Consider the following 6,781-nt stretch of genomic DNA (forward strand, 5'->3'; position numbering starts at 1 on the left):
CTTTGAAATGAGGCCCCCGAGTGGCTTTGGAACAGGTCCTCTAGCTCCGCTGAACTGACGGTCCATTGCTTGGAAGTCACCTCTGCCTCCGCCCGCAGCTGGGTCTTTTCCTGCCACACTTTATTAGGAAAGTGAAACAGACTCTATGTACAGGACACATCGGTGTCAGGGGTGAGGGGCTCTCTGGAATTTCTACAAGGAGGCCCACAGCTGGAAGAAGTGTTCTTGTCCACCTGGTGCCTGGAGAAGGGCCAGGTGCAGCCCGCTACTCAATTCCTTCTTGCTTGTCTCTGATGGCCAGTTGGACGCGCTCTTCCAGCAGGAAGAGCTCACGGAAGCGGTCTGTGATGGCATTGGGTGAAGGCTGGCATCCCGTGCGGTCAGCACACGATGAGGGTCTTGTGCTGCAAGGGATGGGGGACTTTGTAGCCAGCAAACAACACCTGGGGGGCCTTCAGCAGCTGCGATCTGATGATGTTTCCTAGCGCGTGGTCCTCCTTGTTGGAGGTGAACAAACAGGCATCGGGTGCCTTGATCTTGTTCTCGCACTCGAAGAACAAGAACGACTCGAAGGCGGGAGAGGCATTCATCTTAGCATCGCAGCGGCCGACGCAGCTGCCGCCGCCGCCGCCACCGCCGCCACAAGAAGTAGACTTGAAGCATCTTAATCAGGACTGTAGCCTGGCGCTCGGTTAACAACTATAATTACAGGTGACTGATGATCTATTTATATAACAACCTGAAAGTGATATAAGATCTCAAAAGTGCTTCCAAATGATCCAAAATAGTTCATCCAATCGAGGATGCTAGTTTGTGTAAGATGTGTCTGAATGCTTTAAATGAAATTTTAATAGGAGCAAAATGTAAAAGCTAAATATAAAAACAAAAGAATATGTAGAAGACTATTTGTACAATTTTGGTCAAGGGAGAGACCTTAAGACAGGTAGGAGACTTAGAAAGAAATGCAGTTCTATTTAACTGCATTTGAATATATATATTTTATATATACATATATATGTATGTAAAACATATATGACATAAATATGTATATACATGTATAAAACATAAATGTAAATGTTTTATAAATGTGTGTACGTATGTAAAAACATAAATGTAAATATGTTATATATGTAAAACATATAACATAAGTATGTATATGTATGTATAAAACATATATATGTATGTAAAACATATATATATGTTTTAAATATATATATGTTATAATAGAGAGAGAATGTATATATACATTCTATGTTATATAGAGAGACTATGTTTCTTCTATAGTCCCTAAAGAATACTATCTGTATTGTTGTTTTAGTTGGGTTGGGCTAGACCACAAGGACCAGATATTGACCCACAAATCTCAATAGTGTAACCCAGTAAAGGCTTCCTTTTCATTCACATCCAGTCTGATGCCATCGGGAAGCTTCCCCCGCCTGTGCCATCAGCAGCGCCAGACTCCCTGGCCACTGCAGCAGGGAAGGGATGAGGCTGTGGGCAGCCTCGGCCCAACGCCAGCCCTGTGCCTTCTACCCCTAGCCCATTGCCAGAGTGGTCGTCTAGGCAAACTGAAGGCTACTGCATAAGGCAAATTACCCAGCTGGTTAATAGCAATTCTCATTTTCTAAAACACATAAGGGCATATAGCTTTATTTTGCTTTTCTTTTCTTCTTAATTTTATTGAAGTAGAGTGGATTTACAATGTCAAGTTAGTTTCAGATGTACAGCACAGCGATTCAGTTATATATGTTCACATATATATGTACACACACACACATATGTATATATTCTTTTGCAGATTCTTTTCCCCTATAGGCTATTACAAAATACTGAGTATAGTTCCCTGTGCTATACAGTAGGTCCTTGTTATTTATCTATTTTATATATAGTAGTGTGTATGTGTTAATCCCAAACTCCTAATGTATCCCTCCCCCTTTCCCCTTTGGTAACCATAAGTTTGTTTTCTATATCTGTGGGCCTATTTCTATTTTTAGATAAGTTTGCTTGTATCATTTGTGTGTGTGTGTGGATTCCACATATAAGTGATATCACGTGATATTTGTCTTTCTCTGTAAGGACATATAACATTAACAGTGAATATGATTTCATTCTACCCTACACACAGTTCTGAAAGATACTTTGCTAACATGTTTTAAGCCCAGACAGCTAGCATTAATGTTATTAGTAAGTATTATTCACCAGAAATCGCTTGAAGTCTATTATATTTATTCAATCAATTCACACCCCCAGCAGCTGGGTAGCCAGCATACTTCACTATAGTTGTATGATGTTACTTGTTTGTTTGTTTGGCGTATGTGGTGAGTTAAAATTTTCATCTGATTTTTGTATAGTTTGCACTGCTGATTCACTAGTGAGGAAGAAAATCTTTAGAGTTTATTTTCTTTGGTTTTTTTTCATTTATAACTTGCTTTTTCTTTTATCAGTCATTCGTATATTAGGAAGAGCAACTTGTTATATCTTCTGATAGTATTCTAATTGCATATATATATATATATATGTATATGTATTTCTATAGAGAGACAGGTTAAATATAACTGTGTTTTCTAAGTTTCCTACCTACTACCTTAAAATCTTCCCCTTGACCAAAATTTTACAGATATTCTTCTATACATTTTTTATCTTTTTTTTAGTTTTTATATTTTATTCATATTAAAATTTCATGTAAAGACAGAGTCAAGGAGGAACCTCTAGAAGCCAGTCACCCTTTTAATTTCCAGGATTTTCCCCCACATCTTCATGTCACTCCTTGCCCCCAGGTCATTTCCTTCTAATCAAAATACCTCTTCTAAGTGTTTCCATTAGTATATTTGGAAATAGCAAACCACTTTTCTCTTATAATAGTCCATAGAAATTTTTCTTGACTTTCCTCAAATAAATTAAAAAATTTTAATTCAACAAGCACTTACTGTCTACTGTTGTCTTCTCTGTGTCCGGTGTTGGGGAAACATTGCCAGAGACACAAAAAGGGGTTTATGTGACACAGTGATTTCCTGCAGGCCCTTCCAAACTCGTCAGATGAGATGTGACACCTGAAACCAAGACTCCACAGACTTTACAGAGTTAAGCTTTATATGAAGGGGCCAATTTTTCATCCTCTAATCATCATTTGGAATTTGGTGGTGGGAAGGGTAATGGCAAAAGAATGTCGTATGGGGGAAGGGATTGTCTTTTCTGTCCTCTTGTAGGAAAAATAAAATAAAATCTAATTTTCACTTCCTTTTTTTTTTTTCAGTCTGTATGTGGTTTAGAGGAAGGAAGTGTTTAGGGGCAAAATCAGTTTCCTAAAGTTTCTAGAACCAAAACACTTAGGAGACTGGCTTTTTCTTTTGCTAAAACAACAACTGCAAACAGATATTTATATAAAGAGTTCAGTCAAACTTAAGAGCTTATTTTTAGATTTCTGCTTGGCCAAGGGGGAAACATGATAAATGAACCTTATGTTCTTAAATGGGCAAGCAGTTGAACTCAAAATATTTGAGCAATCTGACAGAAGTCACCAAAGAACACAGCTTCCTTAGGCATTGTTAGAAATCCCCAAACAATGACCCTATTACCACGGCTTTCTTTTCTTCCTTTTTTTTAAAACTTACTTTCAGTTTTAGTAGTCAGGATATTTTTAATAGTTTTGAAGATACCAAAACAAAAGAATAAAGACTATGTGAACATAGAGATGTAAATAGAAAGTCCAGTAACTCTGGCTGAGCGGGCGCAGGGCTACGCTCTCCACTATGGGGGCCACCAGCCACGCATGGCTCCCAACCACGTGAAAGGTCCTAATGGAGCCGTGCAGAAGTGATAACTCCTGAAGTGTGTAAAGAAGACTATTTTCTGTGATTACATATTGAATGGTAACATCTTAAAGATGATTGGTTAACTTAAATATATGATTAACTGCACCTTTGGGGGAGGGAAAGATTGGGAGTTGGGGATTAGCAGATGCAAACATATAGAATGGATAAACAATAAAGTCCTACTATAGAGCACAGGGAACTATATTCAATATCCTGTGATAAACCATAATGGAAAAGAATATGAAAAAGAAGGTATATATACTGAATCATTTTGCTGTACAGCAGAAATTAACACAGCAGGACTTCCCTGGTGGAGCAGTGGTTAAGAACCCGCCTGCCAATGCAGGAGACATGGGCTCGAGCCCTGGTCCAGGAAGATCTCACATGCTGCAAGAGCAACTAAGCCCGTGCGCCACAACTACTGAGCCTGCGCTCTAGAGCCCATGAGCCACAACTACTGAGCCCGCATGCCACAACTACTGAAGCCCACATGCCTAGAGCCCATGCTCCGCAACAGGAGAAGCCACCGCAATGAGAAGCCCATGCACCACAACGAAGAGTAGCCCCCGCTCGCCGCAACTAGAGAAAGCCCGCGTGCAGCAACGAAGACCCAACGCAGCCAAAAATTAATTAATTAATTAATTAATTTTTAAAAAGAAATTAACACAGCATTGTAAATCAACTATATTTCAATAAAATGAATTTTAAAAATTAATTGCACCTGTTTCCTTTTTTTTTTTTTGAAATATGACTACCAGAACATTTTAATTGCATATGTGACTCAAATTCTTTCTACTGTGTAGCCATGTAGTACGACAGTGGAATTAAGAGTGGGGCTCTGAAGTGAACCTACCTGGATTTAAACCAGACCACAGATGCCCCAGCCGCATGACCTAGGTCAAGTTAGGTGGGCAATCCGTGCAAGTTGTCTGTTATGTAAATTGCGAATGATAAAATATTCCGTCTCTCATAGGGCTGAGTGAGGATTCACTGATCAGAGGCTGGTGCAAAGCAAGAGCTCACTAAAGCTCGGTTCTGTCATTCTTACTTCAGAATCCAGAAGAGTGAGAGAGGTTTTTCTGCATGAAGACACTCTCAGAAGGAATGGAAAAAAATAAGTTAAAAGCAGGGATTTGCTGAAGTGATGCTTCCCCTCTCCCCCTTCCCCATCCTCCTGCACAGCCAGTTTATTGTGTCGAGAAGAAATCGAACCATCCTTCTAAAAATGGCATCTATTCGGGATTTGTAGATTCTCTAATTAGGTATGTTTGACCCTCCATAGCTTGACCCAGTTCCCTGAGGAGGCCAAAGCAATTACACAAAACTGCAGATGTTTCCTTTCTATGGGCACATCTCATATACATATATACATGGATCTGACTTTAAAAACTTAAGAACATGTATCTGATGCCCCTGAAATCATGGGTCGTACCCTGTAAACAGCAGTAATAGGTACTTCTGTTGAGCTCTTGCTATGTATTTAGCATCATCCCTCAGGGCTTTGCATGCTTTTTTTCATTTAAATTTACACCACAGCTCACTGAAGTGGGTATTATTATTTTCTCCATCTTATGGTGAAAAGGTATCTCGAAAAGGTTAAGTAATTGCCCGAAGTCACATAGTCAGTGGTGGGCAAGGATTGATTCTCACCCAGGTCTACCCGTGGACAGATATTTCCAGGGGGTCTTTTCATTTCTCAGACAACTGTCAATAAGTCTGCGCAGCATAGATCACAGCCCTGTGGAGAAAAAGAAACGCCCTCAATCTATAGCAAAAATATCAGATTACTGAAAAAGGAATACTTATTAGAGTCATCACATTGTTTCTGCCTGAGCACGACTTCAGAAATTATTTTCAAAATTTCCCGAGTAGTCCACTCAGCATGATGTCTTTGAGGGAAAGCCCAGAGTCCCTTATCTCTGCTGTCATGCCACATAAACCAACACTGAGCACTGAGTGCCTACTTAATGACTGGTGAATGAATAAGTGTGTGATTACATGTGCCACTAGCCAGGGCTTGTCATCTGAACCTCAGAACACAAAAGTCTTTTGAGTGAGTATTATTCAATTCTCCCAAGTATGTACATAACAAATGCCATTCTCAATCCACAGGAGAGAAGTGGAGTCATTACATATAATGGATGCTTTAGGACATTAGGGCTTAATTCCCTCTTGGATCCCCGTGGAGAACCATACTCGGATTGAGCCATAGTCATTGAGGGTCACCTTAATTTCAGTCGGGGCTGACGAACTACAGCCTGGGATAAATGTGACTCATAGCCTGGTTTTAGAAGACCTCTGAACTAAGAATGCTTTCACATATTTAATGTTTGTTTGTTTGTTTTTAGTAAAAGAATATGCAACAGACCATACGTGCCCTGCAATGTCTAAAATACCTACTCTCTGACTCTTTGCAGAAAAATGTTGACCCCTGCCTGAGGTCAAAGTGGCTCTATATTCAAGTGGAAATATTTAGGAAGCCCTCTATGATCTGTGGTCCCCAAACTCTTCCTTACCAATCTATCTTCAGACATAAAATTCTTATCCGCTTTCATTGGTACAATGGGGCCAAAACAACAGCCTTGTCACCTTCATCCCCTGTAAAAAGGCATGTGTCCCCCAGCAGCTCAGCCTAGAGGGTGATGTGATGCCTTGGGCTTTGAGTGACATGAGTTCCAATCTCAGCTCTTATTAGGTGTTGCTTGTTGGGTGAGAAAGTGGAGCATGTCAGTTCGTTTCCTCATTCACCAGCCATAAGGACAGTAGACTCCATCAGTAATGCTTCTCAGTATACAGCATGTGTATTGATCATCTACTGCTGTGGAACAAATGACCCCCAAAAGTAGTGGTTTAAAAGAAAAACCACAACAGCACTTACTATGTCACCATTTTGTGGTTCAGGAATGCAGGCATGACTTAGCTGAGTTCTCCAGCCCAGGGGCTCTCACGATGTCAGTGAATCTGCAGTT

The 6,781-nt window shown here is 40.2% G+C and overlaps 1 pseudogene; it reads right to left on the reverse strand.

Moving 5' to 3' along the window:
- Positions 1 to 265: 265 nt before the first annotated feature.
- Positions 266 to 590, reverse strand: LOC132437392 (DNA-directed RNA polymerase II subunit RPB11-a pseudogene; annotated as a pseudogene).
- Positions 591 to 6,781: the final 6,191 nt, after the last annotated feature.

The sequence above is a fragment of the Delphinus delphis genome, chromosome 14, assembly GCF_949987515.2.
Source record: "Delphinus delphis chromosome 14, mDelDel1.2, whole genome shotgun sequence".
In the NCBI taxonomy this organism is placed as follows: domain Eukaryota; kingdom Metazoa; phylum Chordata; class Mammalia; order Artiodactyla; family Delphinidae; genus Delphinus; species Delphinus delphis.